Raw genomic sequence first — 20,051 nt, 5'->3', positions numbered from 1 at the left:
CGCGGGTGCCATGGACACACACATAGATAACCACAAATTGCACCCAAACTCACGAGAGAAATAAATGTAGGCCATACAAATATTTCTCCCAGCCCGGGAATCGAACTTGGGACCTCTGCGTGGCAGTCCGGCATGGTAACCGTTCGGCCACGGAGGCACTATACGCAAGCACTATCCAGAACACACAAACCAGTACCAATTTAGAAAAGTTTATTTTTTTAACTGGGCCTACCAAGAATCGAACCCAGGATCTCCTCATTCAGAGTTCAAAGTGCAGCCATTGGCCCACCAAGGTGGTTGGCCCTTGCGATGTAAACTAAGAACTCTAAAATTATCCGTAGCTAATTTGTTAGCACCTTGTAGTATATTTGTTTGGTCTTAGCTGCCCACGCAATTCTTTATGTCTACTTACTACGTCACCGCAACGTCTATCAGTTCTTTTTATGGATAGGCATCTCTATAAAACAAGTTATATTTGGCAAACTATTACTGTGATGGTACAATCTAACACATAATGGAGACACTGTAACCCATCTTCAGAGAATACAAACATTTCAACAAACTATCCGATCAATAATTGAGGTTTCTACGAGAAGAAAAAAAAATAACATGAACTGTTCGGGTCTCTTTAGAAAACTTGTTCAATGTTTACTTTCTTTGATCCAGTGTAAGTGTTGGCTGCATTATTTGTTCCATTATTTATTATTTCAGCTCCCTGTATATTTGTTCAGAATTGAAATAGAAAAACAGGAACTTTTTTTTTACTCCATCACATGTGACACGCAACTCCAATTCCTTCATTTTTATACTCTTACAACACTATCCTTCTTTTCCATCTCTCCCCGCTACCTCAAAAATTTCTTCACGAGTTTATTCGAAGATAAGAACAAAGTGCACCAAAGTCATTCCTATAGTAATCCTATAAAACAAAACAACTTCCCGAATATATTAAAGGCGCGATTGAATAGGCATCTTCTAGATAAGCTCGTTCCATCATAGAAGCCATTTGCCTTCTCTGTTTTTGCAGGGTTAGTTAGCAGTGGAGAGGAAGTCCATGTGAACCTAAAAATGTGCCATATTTTCTAAAACTCAATCCATGACGTGTGAGGCACCTTCACGAAGTTCTCTAAAGTAAGCAACTATGATAATATAATATTAATAATTTATTTCATTATAAAACATTACAAATACATTATAAATTTTTAAAACAATGCAAATTTGGACATGTTTAAGTCGTACAATGATCATTTAAACAAAGACCAGTTAACTCCTAAACTAAGTAAAAACTAGTATTGTAGGGGTTAATGGTTCTTCGTTCGGTAGACATGTAGAAAAGAAAAAGAAACAAGAATCTATCTCACGTTAAGGTAATTATTATATGTAGCATATAAGAATCGTACGATACACACATGTGTAATGTATATAAATAATAAAATTAAAATAAATAGAATAAAATAAATAACTTCCGATCTTTCGATTACCCAACCCCACCAACGACTGCGATATTCTCTATGTTCGGCAACTGTTTATCCTACAAATAATTTTGAAAAAGCTTTCAAATACTCCATTTGCTCATGTATTTAACTCATCATCATCGTCATGTCTATGTAAGTGTCCATGGCACTCGCGATACAGGGTTTCCCTAGTGCGGGGTTATAAGCGTGTGCGTTATTATTATTACTATTCTTCCAAACAACTGTAATCAAGGTTCAGAATGTGTTACATAATACCCTCGGCATAACACTCGGCATAACATCTTTACGTAACGCAATAACTATCCTATTATGTGATATCTAAAGAAACTGCGCGTCTAAATGTACCAAAACGTGAATAAATTGATATCTTTATATAGTTTAGGGCAGATACGGGTCCTTGCGTAACTCTCGAGTTCCTTGCCTATTGAAAAAGATTGTCAAAAAGTGACTGTGTCGAAAACGAGCGCGTCAATGCCTTAGAAACTTTTCATGGCTCGCTGACATGTTGTCATTTATGTCTGATGTCAGAAATGAAGAGATCCGCAAAAGAATCAGAGCAACGGACTTAGCCTAAAGAATTGCTAAACTTACATGGTTTTTTTTCATGGTGCACCTGGTGGCAAGGGACATGCCTGTTTATAACAATTGCAGCGACACTAATCGCATTTGCGAACGGCATCCGATTCGTATTCGTTCTATATCCCAGACTACACAAATCTAGAAAAATTGGAACCCACTTTGGATGTCGCTTGTACACCTAGAGATAAAATGATCCCTGTGACATTTCCGACCGTCATTTCTTCTCGGATTCGGACGTATTACGCAAACGCTCTGAGAGTTTTAAATAGCAAAAATCTAAGGACATTCCAACTGCGCCCGTCACTCTGATACAAAAGTAGACATGTGCTTGTAATTTCACCAACACCCTTATCTTTCAAAACCGGAATGCAATAATGCTCACATTAGTGCTTGGCGGCAGAAATAGGCAAGGTAGTACTTCCCTGGATGAACTCTTTAAGAAGGAACTCTACTGCTACCGCTGACTACTGAAAATCGCTTGTTGAACAGATACTCACAAAGTTCGTGAGTAGCTACTTTATATCGGAAGACGTAGCGTCTTCAGATCACCCGCAAGGTAATAATAATAACGCTCACAGTCAACATAGCCCCGCACTAGGGAAACCCTGTGTCGCGGGTGCCATGGACACACACATAGACAACCACAAATTACACCCAAACTCACGAGAGAAATAAATGTAGTAAATACAAACATTTCTCCCGGCCCGGGAATCGAACCTGGGACCTCTGTGTGGCAGTCCGGCATGGTAACCGTTCGGCCACGGAGGCAGTTAAACAAGCAAGATGAATCCATAAAAGATGGCAAGGTGAATCGACGACGTTGAGTAGCGCAAACCCGGTTGTTGTAGCGGTTTTTCAGAGACGTATTTCGGTTGAAGTGATGATAAAAGGTTTCTGAAGCCCTGTTACCCACGAGCTCTACGCCATACATGGAAAATATATTATAAAACGCCTAAATTTCTAATTATACTCAAACAGGCTTAAAATTAGACGATCTGCCTAATGAAAAATAACCACCGCTTAAAATTCACGGTATATTTTCATGGCGGTACACTTTTATACGGATTTAATTTTTGCTAAACCTCGACGCAATAAAGAGGAGTTATAAGTTTTAAGTATTTGCTTGTGTATCTTTCTGTATGTCTGTCTATGATATCGTGGGTCTCAAATGGATGGACTGTTTTAAAGTGGTTTTTCTTATATAGAGTGTTTTTGGACAGACAGTATAGGACAATCCGAAACCATAAAAGATACAAGGAATCTGTCTTGGGAACCATTAAGTCATATTTTTTATGAAAACAATTTTGGCTTATTCAATTATTTAATCAAGCGTGAGTTACCCATTAAATTGAGTAAAATTGAACATTTTTTTAGCGCTAATCGACTCAGTTTTCGTTTCTGAGGAACCACGTTGCATCACACGTCGCGGTTCATACGTATAAATAAATAAATAGTTATTAATATTATTATGTATGTTAGTATATAAGGTATGTATTTATGGGTCTTTGTAACCGGATCATAAATAAATAAATAAAAAAAATTGGAGTACACTTTGACGGTTCACATTGTATCACGGATTTTCGCACTCACTACTGTAATATTACAAATTGTGTTATTACAGTTTGCACACTCTAATACTCGGTTCTCCCCACTTACTAATCTAATACTCAATACTTTATTGTATTCCCAAAAGTTTACAGTGTAGCAGGTGGACCCTGTTGGGTACAGTACGAATACACAGAGAGGGCAACATTTAAATTACCTATTGAATCAAGGTAATAAACATTATAACAAATATAAACTGTTACTTTAGAAACGAATGCACCCGATGAGGAAGCGCCCTTAAACAACCATACCAATAACCTGGTCTCAAACTAGAAAACTTCCTGTGCTAGGAGTACCAGGGCAACAGACTCTCTCCCAGAATATCCAGTCCAAAACCATAATAGAAAAATTTCTTTCCCAAATAGGTCTTACCTCGAATTAATCCCGGTACCTCATACCTAGCGGCTGCAGTACAAAACCATTGTGCCACCAAGGTTGTTGCTGTAATTCAGGCTAACAAATAATCTCAGTACAAAGTACTAAAAAACCGAACTCAAAAGTTCGTGGAAATACGTCCATTCACCAAGTTTTATTGAAATCGGTTACCGGAAACTGCGCGAAACCGGATACATCACCTAATTTGCCACCCTTACAGTTCGAATATTTTCTTCAAATTTAAATGAGATTAATACTGAGGGTTCACAAATGCCGAAATGAGTTATTGCGTAACATATATTAAATAATCTCAGTACAGAGTACTAAAAAAACCGACCTCAAAAGTACGTGGAATTACGTCTATTTGCTAAGTTTCATTGAAATATCCCCTAGTTCGCCACTGTACAGGACTTGATACTGGAGATAATAAAAATAGGTTCTCACTACGACACTACTCAAAGTATATCGAGGGAAAAACGCCTTGAATTGGAGAAATAGCAAAATCAACTAAATAATTGCTAAAAGCAATTGCTCCTAAATTAAAGTTAGGCGCTATTTATAAAAATGGATCTTCATGCGTGAACAGCTACCCTCAGAGGTGGATAATTTCCTCCATAATGGAAAGGGACTACTATGAAAGTACCCCCTTTCCAACAAAAAAGGAATCATGAAAATCGATTCACAAATACCGGAGTTATCGCGTAACATACATACAAAAAAAAAACAAAAACAAAAAAAGAACATACAGTCGAATTAAAAACCCCCTTTTTTGAAGTCGGTTAAAAAATACAGTCAAATTAAGAACCTATTATGACATTTAACGTAACTGAAAAATCGCTTAAACTGAGCTGAGACTCATACCTTTTTATTTACATAATAAACGTAACAACAGACGTTGTTATTTAAATTACTATGTTAATGTTGAGAAGTAAAGCCCTTTTTGTTTTATGAACCTTCTGCGGGCGTACAGATTTTATAATAACGTTTTATTCGTAACTTAGAAATTAGTTTCAAAATTATTATAATGTATTTGAATATAAACTAGTCAAATACAAATACATTTGTTATAATTATTAATACAAATATCGAACACTTCCATTCTTCGGATCGAAGGAATTTTTTCTAGTGTTCGGTTTTTGTATTAATAATTATAACAAACCAGTGGAGTAATTTCATAAAAATAATTTAATATCATGGTGGTCAAATATCGTGATATTCAATAACACTTAAAAATTACAATTACTAACGCGACACCTTTAGTCAGCTGCTGGTAGCTGTAAAGGTACCTGGCTGAATGAAGAAATATATTTCTCACAGACAGCAGTAATGGCAAAAAAAAAACAAATATCTGCAACAAGCACATACACAAATTCATAGCTGTGTGATCGTCTCTTAGATCCGAAAAAACAGTTTCGTGTCCAAATTGTTAGTACACTTTGCCATTTATTTAACGCACACACTCACAGCCCCGCACTAGGGAATCCCTGTATCGCGGGTGCCATGGACATACACATAGACAACCACAAATTACACCCAAACTCACGAGAGAAAACATGTATGCCATACAAATATATATATCGGCCCGAGAATCGAACCTGAGACTTCTGCGCGGCAGTCCAGAATGGTAACTGTTCGGCCATGAAGGCCATTGGTATGGCGAAAACTTGAAAACTCGAAAAAAATATTCCCATTTGAAGGTTAGTAATGAATTAACCTCAAATATAAAAATGTAGAGATTTTTGTGAAGGGAAATCCAAAATGGCTCCTTATTTTAACTAACAGTTAAACATAAACTCATTTTTTTAAAGCACTTACTCATATATAGATTTTAAGAGTCGTGGTTGTTCACTAAATGATTATCACTAATATCAGGTTCTTACCGCGGTATGAGAGGAGTCAACCCGTGACCATGGAGCGTGCAACCGTTCCGAAATATCGGGAAAATAAAAAGAAGTCATACCGTGGTAAGAAACCTGATATTAGTGATAATCACTTACTCATAGCCCCGCACTAGGAAAACTCTGTGTTACAGGTGCCATGGACACACACATTAGAACCACAAATTACACCCAAACTCACGAGAGATATAAATGTGGGCCATACAAATTATTTAATAAAATACCAGATGCAGTTAAAGAACTAAATTGTAGGCAATTTAAAATAAAATTACATAGTTTGTTAGTTACACAATGCTACTACAATATAAATGATTTTTTAATTGATAACATAAAATGTAAAATTTAACCACGGTGCGTGGTTTAAATAAGAATTTTATTGTGTAAAATATTCGCATGCCAAGTTTTGGTGAAATGTACGATCTAATAATAATATACTATAACACCATTGTAAACTACATTTTTCAGCGAATAAATATCTTGTATTCTTGTAATATTTCTCCCGGTCCGATAATCGAACCCGAGACCTCTTCGTGGCAGACCAGCAAAGTAACCGTTGGGCCACCGGAGACACTTCAGGCAGACAAAGATTCTATTGATATTAGCGGTATTACACTAAAGCAAAATGCAGTATATTGTTAAATTAGTATATCCCATTATTGCAATTTTTGCGCATACAGCAGATTTACTGTTTGCCGAGTTGTTACTCTACTCGGTATACGATTCTCGAACGGTCTCCCATACGACATTCAAAAAGCGCCGAATAAGCTAGCAATTAGTCCACAATCTCGTGTTGAGCCTTCATCTGCATCCCATCAGTCTGACATTGTTATATATTGTAGTTAAGTTTTTATTAAAAGTCAACAAGTTACACCAACATGATATTCAATTCTTTTTTTTGTGATATTACTAACCACGGTAACCGTTAGGCTACGAAGGTAGTCAAACATTATTTTCACTCAGTAGAGCAAATCTACTCAGCAACCGGCTGAATGAACTGCACAACAGAACACCGGAAGTGAGAGGAGAGCGTTGTGGTGTGAAAGATAATGGTAGCGACTGAAAATTTATATAACCAAAGTGGACGCGTTGGATAGGGTCGATTTCGCCATACATACAGGGTGGAAATTTGTAATACTACCTGGAGGAAAGTACTCTAAATACTGGAGATAGAAATTTTTACATAAAGGAAACATTCCTTTATTTTTTAAAAGAAATAATACTGCATTCATAGATTTTCGAAAATTTCTAGCAACACGCGGGAATCGAACCCGCTTTAATCTGAAAAAAATGCACCCTGCACTTTTATTGCATCAATCGATAGTGTTAATTATAAGAATAAAATCTCTCTCACAAAATTGGTTAATTAAATGAAAAAAAAAACGATGAAATCTTAACGTATTTTGACACACAAATTTAAATTCTTATAATTAACCCTATCGATCGATGCAATAAAAGTGCAGGGTGCATTTTTTTCATTTAAAGCGGGTTCGATACCCGCGTGTTGCTAGAAATTTTCGAAAATCTATGAATGCAGTTTTATTTCTTTTAAAAAATAATGGAGTGTTTCCTTTAAATAAACATTTCTATCTCCAGTATTTAGAGTACTTTCCCTCCAGGAGGCATTTCAAATTTCCAACCTGTATATTATTAATATTGAGAATGATCTTAAAAAAGGCATACACATAACTTACAAAAATAAACTGACGGAAAGTAAAGAGAATAATAATAAACACCAGCTTTCTTTTGTGCCTTACCTAGTTTTGTTACCAAACAGTAATATGATTATTACTCCGTTCCGGTTTTGATGTAAAGAAGGAAGCAAACGAGCAGACGAGACACTTGATGGGTATGGACATTTGCAATATCAGATGAGCTGCCTATGCGTTGTCAGCCTTTGAGAACCCTGTAAACACACTTTTGGAAGAAACCCATGTCACAGTGCAACAAAAATACTTCAGGACGAAGAACATGTAACATCTTGCAGGCTCGAGGAAGGAACGGCCGAGATGCCCGCCTGGTCTTACAATGCCAGGCATCTAAGATTGGACTCTACTCCTTGGGCGGAAGGTGCGATGGTGGAAACGAGACTATGGCACCCGTTCTAAGAGTTCCACAGAGCACTGCCATTATAAAGACTCTCCGTAGGCTAAGGCTCCATTGACCATATGGCTTACTTTTAATCTTAATTTTTTTTTATTTTTATAACGCATACACTCAACATAGCCCCGCACTAGGGAAACCCTGCGTCGCGGGTGCCATGGACACTCACATAGACAACCACAAATTACACCCAAACTCACGAGAGAAATAAATGTAGGTCATACAAATATTTCGCCCGGCCCGGGAATCGAACCTGGGACCTCTGCGTGGCAGTCCGGCATGGTAACCGTTCGGCCACGGAGGCAATTAATTAAAATTGGATATTTTCTACACGATACCGCACGATGCCAGTGTGAACCAATTACCACCTGGCTGTTTGATCATGCGTACACTTCCAATTATTCTCGTCGAGTTCTCTCCAACGAGACAATGGAACAGTGAGCCTGTTTAGTTGAAGACGGTTAATTGCTCGTGAAACTTTCCTCGGGTGCTCAGATGCAGACTTGAGAAAGGGTGAAATGCGGCGCAATAGGTACAGTCTATGCACTGTGATAATTGACCTACTATATTCCGTCCAACGATTTACTTTTGACAGATCGAATTCTAATCTATTAGTGATGTCCTAATGCGTTTCAGATTCGACTTTTTATAACAATCGATTTTATTATGAAGAAATTTTAATAGTTAATGTAACATACTCTTACATAAGTTCGATAAGCTCGATAAATATCGCAGCTAAAGAGCAAGTCACTTCACTGTCGTATTTTTTGTCTTTGGTTGCCTGTCAATAATTATGCAACATCGTAGGCTTAGGAAAAGAAACTATTTTTCCGGATTTAAATCGCGTATACTTGTTTTTTCAAACAATCCGACGTTTCGGGCCCTTTACAGGTCCCATGGTCACGGTTGACTGAGGTGGTACAGTCTTCAACCAGTTATGTCTAATATTGATGCAAACCACCCTATTTTTTCACTATAGTTACAATAGTTATTAATTAAGTACCTTATTTTTAATTTTACAAAGAAAACATTCCAATTTACGCTACATGTAACAGAAAACGACGACGCTAGAGAGGGGAGAAAGGCATTTGCCCAGCAGTGGAACAGTATAGGCTTTAAAAAAAAAACACAAAACTTTCAAATAAGTTGGAGAATTTTTTTCAAAATACGTAGAAAGACATTGTAAACAATTGTTTTTGGACGCAATACGACATTTTTCCATTTTATTTTAAGCCTCCTACTTGCCATGATTTCTTCAAAGTTGAAATAATTATGACACCGATTACAATAATTGTGACACCGATAAGCAATGATTTTATATACTTAAGTCTTTTTTAACTTGAATTTGACTCTCAGCTTTCAAGTTGTCAGAAAATTCAAGAAGATTAATATTATTGTCTCAATGTTGGAGAAATCATATCCAGTGTAAACGAGTCTTCAAATAAATTACAAAGTCTAAGTCGTGCTACGTTCAAAAATAAATGCTTACAACGCATTCAAGTTTTTTAAAGTATTTTTATAAAATCGTATCTTTTGTACACCATTTTTATCTCATGTGTTCTCAACTATACTTATCTTAGAATAATATTTAACACTATACTACAAAGTAATACGATAATGTTAAAAGGATTTATGTCCTGGATTGTACCTCCAGACTTAATTTAATTGCTCTTGTAAGTAATCACACTGTCGCGAATTTTAGGCCACGTGTAAATGTCTGATTCATTTATTTATTTTAATGAGAATAAATTCTTACAGACAACATTGCGAAGTATTTTACTTATCACAGTGTAATAATTCCTAATAAGTAGTTTAGTTTAATAAGCGTCGCCTATTCGAATCTTCCTAATCACAAACCAAAACTATGATATAATAAAATAAGTAGTATAACTCCATATACAAACGTAGCAATGTGGCTTGTATGTCTAAATCTATCTACAAATTTTCTGATGAAAATCTCTCATATTGTGTACCTAGTATGGCCAATTTATTATGTCTTTGACTATGTACCATCTCTGTTGTTCCAGTCTTTATCAGCGACGGTATCAGTGCCGACCTTCATCTTCGTGGACCGCTGGTATGCCATCTGCTTCCCACTGAAGTTCAAGACCGCAATTCTGATTATCTGGTTGCTGTCTTTTTTGTTCAGTAAGTATTTTTGGGTACCTCTGCTATTAGATGAAAGGGTGCATGTGAAATTTTTTCAAAATATTTGTTATATTTTTTTTTATAACATCAAGCAACGGGACGAATAAGTCGTGCGCCTGGTGGTAAGCCACACGCCTGCTCATAACAGTTGTAGTGTTACTCAGAGCTTTAAATAATAAGGATCTGGGGGCACTGCCATTGCGCCCGTCACCCTGAGACATAAGTTGACAAGTCTCATGTGCCTGTAATTTCACCAGCACCCTTACCCTTCACAAACGGAACACAGTAATGTGACCATTACTGCTTGGCGTTAGAAATAGGTAAGGTAGATCAGTGAAAAGAGGTCGATCTGTCACTATTTTTATATTTTTCTAGGTAGGTAAGGTATGAAGTTACCGCAAGGGAAAAGCAGAATGTTTTTAATTTCATTTCTTTAAACATTATTTTCTCGGTTTTGAGATTTTGTCACAAGCGCCCTTTCAACTAACGGCGGCAGATTTTCGGTGTAGTAAGGTCAAATCTGTGAAATGCCAACTTTTCAGGAAAGATGCTAAAAGATTTTGCGAACAATTTTCCGTGTAAAGGCGGAATTGTCACAGATCCGACGTTGACAAGCACCCGATGCTGACTGACCGCTGGTCAATTTTCAAGCTTTGGGATATATGTGAATTTAATACCTATACGGCTTCCGTTGAAAACAAAAATTTAGCAGGTTCTCTGAAGTACTTAAAGAAAAATACATCCGTATAAAAGTTACGTGCAAAGTTAGATATTTTATCCTTAAATAATTTGTTTTAGACTTATGTTTTGGCATATTTTCGGGATTTTATATGATCGGGTAAAATACATCCTATCATGTAACAAATTAGCAGCTTCTTTAGATAATATCCTTAAGTATATTGTATTTTTTTTATAAGACCGTTATTTAATAGTAAATGCCTAAACCGTTTGATCTAGTAAAGCAGTTTTTCGCGTTTCTCCTCCGTTGACTCGCCTTAACGTAATAGTTTGTCAGCCGTGGTAGTCTAATTGTTTGCCCTACCGCCTCTCAAGCTGAGGGTTAAACAACCCTACACCATCATTATCATCAACCAATTTATACGTCCCTCTGTTAGGCACAGGTCTCTTCACAGGCAAGGATTTAGGCTATAGTCCGCCACGCTGGCCCAATGCGTGCTGGGGGTTGGCTTCACGATGTTTTCCGTTACCAAAAAGCTCATAGTAAACTTCAAATTTAATTTCGCATATAAATTCCGAGAAATTTCGAGGACCCACAGCCTCTGATTGAGTAGCGATAGATCAAATCATTAAGCTACCACGGCTTATTACAAGACTGCTTACGGCTTATGACAACCCACCGAGTATATAACGAGAAACAGAAACGAAATAAGGGCCATACATTCCTGGTTCCATCAGTCCATCAGTGATACCTCACTTATAAATATCAACTCTCGTTTGCACTGAAATACCAAATTAGAAAGCTGAAATAGTACAGCGCCAACAACTGACCTACGTGTACGTCTCCGTATATTCCAAAAATATTCTATATTTATTGTAATAAAAATAATATCTCTAACAATGGCGTGCCGTTCCATTCGGTAGTGTGGGGAAAAACAGCAAAACATCCAATTACAAAACAAACGGAAAAAAAAATCATCGGTAATGTAGTTTTCGTCTATTATAGCAAAGCTCAAGTTAACTGGTCGTTTTGAAGTGAAACAATTGACAACACACATTGACGACTCCCGTCAGTTGTTTCGTATTCGGGCTGGCCAATCGGAGCGCAGTTGTCACAGTAATGATATGGCAGAATAGTTTTCAAACAAATTAAATGACATTTCATCTCTATTTCTGGTTATATACTCGACGTGACAACCCTACGCTCAGGGTGAAGTTAAAAAGTCTCGGCGGCGCGAGCGCAACCTTAAAACGAATTTGTATAACAGTGTTTGTTTTTACAAAAACCGTTATACCAATAATTTTTCAAAGAAAAAATAAAATAACGTATTTTCTATTGTAATCAAATTTTCATCAGTTCGATCAGGCGTTCCGATCGCACGCACGCGCACGCTTCTGTATTGTGTATGCGTGAAAATCGCAACGCCAGAAATATAATAGACAGTAATAAATATAAAGTCCGTAAGTTTTATCTTACAAACTTCTTTTTATGTAAGATCAATTGACGGGACGAACAAGTCGTGCGCCTGATGGTAAGCCACACGCCTGTACATAACAGTTACATTGCACAGAGCTTTGAATCGCAAAGATCTGAAGGGCACTGCCACTGTGCCCGACACCCTAAGACATAAGTTGACAAGTCCCATTTATGTCTGTAATTTCATCATCACCCGGCGGCGACGCAGCGTTTACGTCAAACAGGCTGGAGTTGGATGGCTCGACTTATTTTTACTATGGGCGGTTTGATATGTGACTATCAGAAGAAAAAAAATTTTTCACGGCACTGGCTCGGAAAGGCTTTCTTTCTGATTAGAAATCTGCGCGCAAAAGCGTTTTTGGAATTCGAACTTGACGATGGACTGTGGTGCACCTAACTTTTTCTTTCGATGAAAAAAAAAAAACATAACGACACGTGTAATATAAATCCGTTGACATACTCGAATTTTATTCTTATTATTGTTGACATTAAATTGACAACGATAACTAATTTTGTTTACTAAAATTGTTTTGTTATAATTATTAATACAAAGATCGAACTTAGAGAAAATTCCTTCATGTCAGACACTATGCCATCTAAGCCACGAAACAAACCATCGGATTTCATAAGTTTTTCTATGTGCTTGTTGCCGTATCTTTTGTATTTCACTCACTGGTTCCAGACTCGAAGCGTAGGCCATTCGTCCAAGTGCAAGGTTTTGCAAACTTTCCGTTTTATCATTGAACCCTTCATAAGATTGAGTCACTGTTATTATTATTATTTTCTTGGTTCGAAATGTTTATTTATTTCTCACACATTATTTATTACTTACTGCACAGAATCTTAATTACATCTTCATATAACATATGTATATACCTATTACCTAAGTAATTAAATTAATTTACACTTAAGCTGTTTTATTTATCTATGCATTCGTTTTATGTGTAAATATTTTTATGTATATGTAGGAGGAGGCTCGGACATTGTAAAGGAATACAAGTTACACTACTAAGACTTTTAATTTTGATAAATTGTACCACACAAAACAAAATGAACTCTAAATGTAATTAATTTAATTTTCTTATCAATAAGACAACAGACTAATCAAATTAAAGATGATATTTCACCAACGACACAACACGTGCACCCGTGAGCGAGCGGAACCTCTCTGGCCACAGTGAAAAGATCCCCCTCCGCCAGTTACCAACGCCTTTTATCGGCGTTGCGAAACAAGTCTGTTCCGATGACGTAATGTCTCCTGACCGTTGCACGCGTTATTTACATTTCGCTGAATATGAAATATCGTCACATTTAGCACGTCACGACGACGCCGCCGTCATATACCAAGCCTCACGCATATGTTATGCATGTATTTGTTTTGTTTGTGCTCGAGTCCGTGCTTCACTCATATCGGGCTTGCTGAAAACCAGCGCTACAGGCTGAAATCTATGAGCCTGTAGCTAATAGCTGAGCAAATCCCGTTTGCGTGCGCCGCGACACGCATTTATTATTACATTTTGAATTTTTTTATTTTTTATTTTATTTTGTTTTAATCATTATAATTATGTTTTAACTTTTGTTGTAAGTCCTGTATTTTAGTTTAAAGTTTATAATGTTCTATTTTAATTTTAAGATCATGTGTGTCTCGGTGCTTACGCAATAAAGTATTCCTATTCTTATTCTTATTCTTATTTGCTTTTTCAATGTCTTTTTAGCCGTTGCGCCATCTATGAGACATGTATGAAAGTATTTCGTCACCCAGTTAGATACCTTTACAGCTACTAGCCCCAGCTAGAGATGTCGCTATCCATTATATTTAAATTTTTATGTTTTACATGAAATTATTCCACTAGTTTGTTAAAGTTATTAATACAAAGAACAAACACTATGAAAAATTTTTGTTATGCTTCACGTATTTCTTTCATCTATCATTTTCCTCGCTATAAAAGTGGAAAGTTTTGTGTTTCGCTCGGCAGCAAGGTAGTTTTGCGTCTCGTGTCTTGAAACCCTTGCTTCGGTTATTATTCTACTTTTGAATTTCTATTTCTATTCTATGGTTCAATCTTAGAGTCCTTCGCTTGCTAAGGTTTCAATACAACACTCGCGTCAATTTGCAGCCTTTGTATAACAAATACCTGTTTTTTTTTAAAATTATGATTTGTTTTTGAACGTGATCTCCGGTCAAACTGAAAAACAAGCTTCTGTTTCAGTTACCACTTCCTCATTTGATAAAAAATCAGATAATAAAGTCAAATGGGGCCAAATCTGGTGAATACTTTGGGGTGTGACAATAATTCGTATCATAATTCGTTAAGTTTCGATGTTCGGATTGCAGACGAGAAACGGAATACTTGAAATTCCGTTGTCTCCATCTTCAAAAAATATATCGACCTCATATAACATTATTATTTCTTTTTCTTTACTTTCGCGGTATTTTTTAAAAAAAAGTAATGTGAATCGAAGGAGTTTCTTAATTAAGAAATAAATATTTATTCCGAAAAGAGTTTTTATTTAATCTTAAAGTCCGTATCTAACAAAATCTCGTATCTACTAAGTTCAATGCATCTGCTATCAAACAGAACATTCCAGTAATTAATAGCATTGCTGTTTCCATTGTTCCTGTTTCAACGTTGTTACATGTTCTCCATTATTGCGTCGCAGCTTAAACAACCACGTATGATGTATCATAAGTCAGTTATCAGAGTACTCCTGTATACTGTCACTGTTGAGAACTATGGTAACCTTGTATATGTACACAATACGTCACTAAATGACACGAAAGACCATGAAACCTGTGATGATCAGATTGCTAGGAATTAAGCATCTAAAGGGTAAACGACTTCCAAGACAGTGTCCTAGGATAAGATTTAGATAATAATAAGTATTATAGTTAGATAGAACACTTAGAAAAATTTCTTCGATCCAGCCGGATTCGGAACGTCTTCTAGCACCGTGCTAGAAGATGTCGGTTTGAATTATATTAATAATTATAACAAACTAGTCATTGACTTACAAATAAATGGACGACGGGTCTAATACAAAAACCACGAAAAAAATATCCTAAGTCAACCTATTCGAAATTTAAATTGTAATGTCATCGTAGTATCGCGCTGTCAGTCGAATAAATGAAGACTAAAGCGGAGTTTGGCGCTCTGTATACGATTTTAGCGCCTTACAAGTGCGGACACTTTTTAGCGCGGACCCGACGTCCATATAATTGTAAGTCAATGAAACTAGTGGAGTAATTCCACAAGAAATAATTGAATATCAAATCAATACAAATTAAAAAATAGATATTAGACAAACAATACGTTGCTCTGATGCCAAAGTAAGTAAGTAAAGCACTTGTGTTAATAAACAACCACGGTACCACAACCATCCACACCAGACAATATAGAAAAGTTAGTTTTTCTATATTGGATCGCATCCAGGACCTCAGAGATGGCAACACCCTGAAAACCGATGTGCAAGCAAGAGGTCGTCAAAAATTGGTCGTTAGATAGAAAGAAAATTAATGATAGAATATTTTCTTTTCTCAAATATTTGCAAATTAAAGCTCTGAGTGGCACTGCAACCGCCATGGATAAGCGTGTCGTGTTCCTCCTGTTCTTTGATACCATAAAAAAACAGTGATTGTCGTGTGTTACCCTTTTGACCGCCACTGCTAAAAACAATTTTCGTTCCCTAGACGCCAAGCCTTAGTGATGTGACATGTTATGAATTTCCACCTTATATATTAATTAAATTCTCTTAAGTCAAAGAAGAACATAACTGAACATACAATGCAACTATCAATCCATAACTAGAATATACAAACAATACAAGGAATATCTTAATATTTATTTATTAATTTCAATTGAGAAGTAAAAGGATTAGATACACACGCTTTACATTTCGACTCATCCGAAGAACAGAGTCGGACGTGATTATACAACGAAAAGAGGATAAATACATAATCTCGTTATTCAAAATTAGACCTAGCTCTAGGTGTTTTCAGAAATTTATGTATTATTTCGTTTCGGAAATATAAAATCGAACAACGGTCGATCTGATATCCACAGTTAAGAACAGCGCACAAAATGTACAATGTCCTGAGAATAAGCAATCTTGCACAAAGGTCTTTGTTCTACGGATGAGTCGATTTATCGATAGTCGACCACGTGCATCTAATTGTCATGGCAAAGTGCGCTCTATTCATTTAGCTTTTGCGTTTTAACTTAAATGAGCATCCCGGGCGCGTGGGCGAGACTGGCTTGTCTTTGGTCTACGCGGCGACTTCGCCCGAGCGCCGCGCGGCCGCGACCGTGTTGTTTATTCAGAGAAATTTAAATGTTATTGTCTTGTAAATAGAATACAGATTCGCCATTAATGTATGTGAAAGCGTGGTAACTGGGCGGTCGCCGCGCGGCAGTCGCGCGAAAACTTTCGCGTCGTGTAACTGGGCGCTTAAGGCGTCATTGGCGTAACAGACAGTTAATGTGAGACGCTTTAAAGTGTGCACGGCGGTCAAAGGGTTAAGTATGGATTCATAGTTGCATTTTATGTACAGTATGTTCTTCTCTGACTTAAGAGAACTGAATCAATATAAGATGGAAATTCATAACATATTACATCACTATTCGCACTGCTATCACAATAGTGTTATAACTCAAAATATGTGAAATTCAAAATTATACCATTGTTGAACGTAAAATTTGATTCTCTACAGGTCAATGAAACCGTCGTTAGAATATTGTAAGAAACAACCATAAGATGTCTACTTAACTACCTAACTCAAAGCGAGACACGCTTTATGTGAGCTAGTTCTGGCCAAAATAGTCCTTATTCAAAAATTGAAATTAATAAATAAAAAAAAAGGAAATTATTTTTTCTCTTTTATTTTTAAATATGTATATTTGGCAAGCAGGAAATAACTTGTATATAAATTTACACAGGTCTTTCAGAAGCGAGTAATTCGTTTTTCGTCGATTCAGAAAAAATACATTTTTAGAGTTAATACACTATTGTATTAACAGTGCGATATAGCCTTGACGTCTAGGAACGAAACTAGTTTTTGTCAGTGACGGTCAAAAGGTGATCAATCTATTAAGTTCCACTATAGCGTTTACGCTTTAGTCTGCCATACTGGTCCAATAACACCTCCCACGCCTTTCTAGGGTAATTCTTCACCGACTGTGTTTCATCAAAATCTTCAATCACTGTTAGCTGGAGACATTGCTATTAAAAATTCGTAATTGTGCAGTAAAAGTCACAGGTTCGAACTGAAGGCGAGAGCATCCAGAAGCAGTCGTTTTCATAACCACGTTTTCGTCAATTAACATTTTATTCTCATCGTTAACAGTACATGGTAGGGTTGAAGATCGAGTTTCATTACTAAGCCATTAACAGGGCAGGCTGCCGTCATTAGTAAATGTTTAGCTTTAACCGTTAATTATCCGAAGACTTAAGGTTCGATGTTTTCTGGACAAAGAAAAAAGACAAAGGAAATAAAACATTGTTTTATTTTGGATACGTTCGTTCTGCTCTCCCGATTTTGGTTCGATACGATAAATGTAATTCATTAAATTGTACTGGCAGCTACAAAAATGCTTTTACAAAAACAAAAAAAATTGAATGGGTCTGTTGAATAACATGAACTTAGGAAATGAAACTATTTTTCCGGATTTAAATCGCGTCCCATGGTCACGGTTGACGTTCAGTCAGTCAGACTTGCAAAGGGCCCGAAACGTTGGTTTGTTTGAAAAAACATACGCGATTTAAATCTAGAAAAATTGTTTCGTTTCCTATGTGCAACAATCGCGAAAATCTAAGAACTCGATAACATGAACTTAATGTAAAAAACGTTATTGGTGCACTTGATGAAATAAGTACAAGTAACAATAATTCAATTCGTTTATTTATACAGTAACAATAAGACAATATTAAAATAATTGTTTAAACCAAAATAAGTTTTTGAACATTCATAATCAACTAATGTAAATAACAATGAAAACAAAATGGGTACTGTTTTGACAAAATTATAACTATTACAAACACGCAAAAATTCCCCGTTGAAATTAGGATGTTTTTTTAATTTCAACAGCCTCTCGCAGCATCCTGGGTAGTTAACGGACTTTTGCAAGGACCTGGGGCTTGTCAGACTTGATTAAAGTGTAAGTTTCTCCATAACATGCTCGCATACTGCTGACTTATTTGCGCGACTGTGTTTGACATCAGCTATTATGTTCTTTTACGCGGGTACAAATACTTCGCTTCGTTTGTCCAATATAAGAGAGACCGCACTCGCAGTCAAGCTTGTGAACTCCTGCATCGTATAAGAGGATGTTACATTTCACGGGTCTCAGGAACTGAGAAATCTTCCTCAGGGGCTTGGAATAGATTTTGGATAGACGAACGCCTGACGACTCTTCCGATCTTGTCTATAATATCTCTAACGTAAGGTAATTGGCACGTCTTCGCTCGACTATCGGGGACACGTTTGGTTGGTTTGAAACAATAAATATATACGCGATTTAAATCCGGAAAAATAGTTTCATTTCCTTAATATTTTTATTTTTTTGTAACAACATGTCGCGACAAGTCACGCATGTCGTATCACGTTACGTGCCTGTCAGGATGACGCGTCGTATGATTACATTCCTACACGCGCTACTTTGTTACATGTAATCACTTGGTTTAGTGCTACGTGGTATGAATGCTACATATTATTAAAATTAGTTTTACTCATGTTATACGACTGCCACCTTGCCTATTCCTGCCGCCAAGCAGCAATATGAGCATTACTGCGTTCCGGTTTGGAAGGGTAAGAGTGCTGTTGAAATTACAGGCACAAGGGACTTGTCAACTTATGGCTCAGGGTGACGGAAGCAGTGGCAGTATCCCTAATATCTTTACGATTTAAAGCTCTGATTGATACTGCAACTGTCACGGATAGGCGTGTCGCTTACCACAAGACGCACGACTTGTTCGCACAGTCACTTCGTACCATAAAAAAAGTCTGGGCCTTAGACCGCCGTGCCTGTAATTATACTGGTTAAAGGGTCCTTTGTCTAGAGTCAGAGAAACAGAGTCAGTATATTAAGTTATATTAGAGTAGCAGTAGAGCTCTTTGTTAACGAATTCGTCCAGGAAAGTACAAACGCCATCACTATTTCTGCCGTCAAACAGTAATTTCAACATTACTATTTTCTTTTAAATAACGCACGCACTCAACATAGTCCCGCACTAGGGAAACCTTGAGTCGCGGGTGCCATGTACATATACATAGACAACCACAAATTACACCCAAACTCACGAGAGACATAAATGTAGGCCATACAACTATTTCTCCCGGCCCGGGAATCTAACCTGGGACCTCTGCGTGGTAGTCCGGCATGGTAACCATTCGGCCACAGAGGTAGTTAAATTTTCCGGTTTTGAATCATAAGGATGCCGTTGAAAGTTTAGGAACATGGGACTTATCAAGTTTATCTCGCAGTAGCCTCAGGTCTTCGCGATTTAAAAGCGCTGCAACCGTTGTGAGTAGGCCTGTTGCGTACCACCAGGTGCTCGACCCGTCACGTCACTTAATAATCGTAATAAAATTATATACTGATAACGAAAATTGGTATAAGCTAGCTCGTAATATCGGCCATAAACTTGAAATTGGGTTACTTATCAATAGTCCGAAATGACATTTCCAAGAAATAACGTTAGCTCGAATTTTCATAACCTCGA

General features: G+C 36.9%; 1 protein-coding gene across 2 annotated transcripts in view; it reads left to right on the top strand.

Annotated features, from left to right (window-relative positions):
- LOC113229039 (orexin receptor type 1-like) overlaps positions 1–20,051 on the top strand; it is a 288,399-nt gene that overhangs the window by 78,481 nt on the left and 189,867 nt on the right. For both annotated transcript variants that reach the window (XM_026462516.1, XM_026462515.1), the window contains exon 2: positions 10,060–10,180. The gene's annotated coding sequence lies outside the window, so the exon portion shown is untranslated. The remainder of the gene's footprint in view (positions 1–10,059; positions 10,181–20,051) is intronic.

This window comes from Hyposmocoma kahamanoa, unplaced genomic scaffold (assembly GCF_003589595.1).
Source record: "Hyposmocoma kahamanoa isolate Upper Pololo Valley unplaced genomic scaffold, ASM358959v1 270, whole genome shotgun sequence".
In the NCBI taxonomy this organism is placed as follows: domain Eukaryota; kingdom Metazoa; phylum Arthropoda; class Insecta; order Lepidoptera; family Cosmopterigidae; genus Hyposmocoma; species Hyposmocoma kahamanoa.
This window is presented reverse-complemented; position numbering and strand designations above follow the sequence as displayed.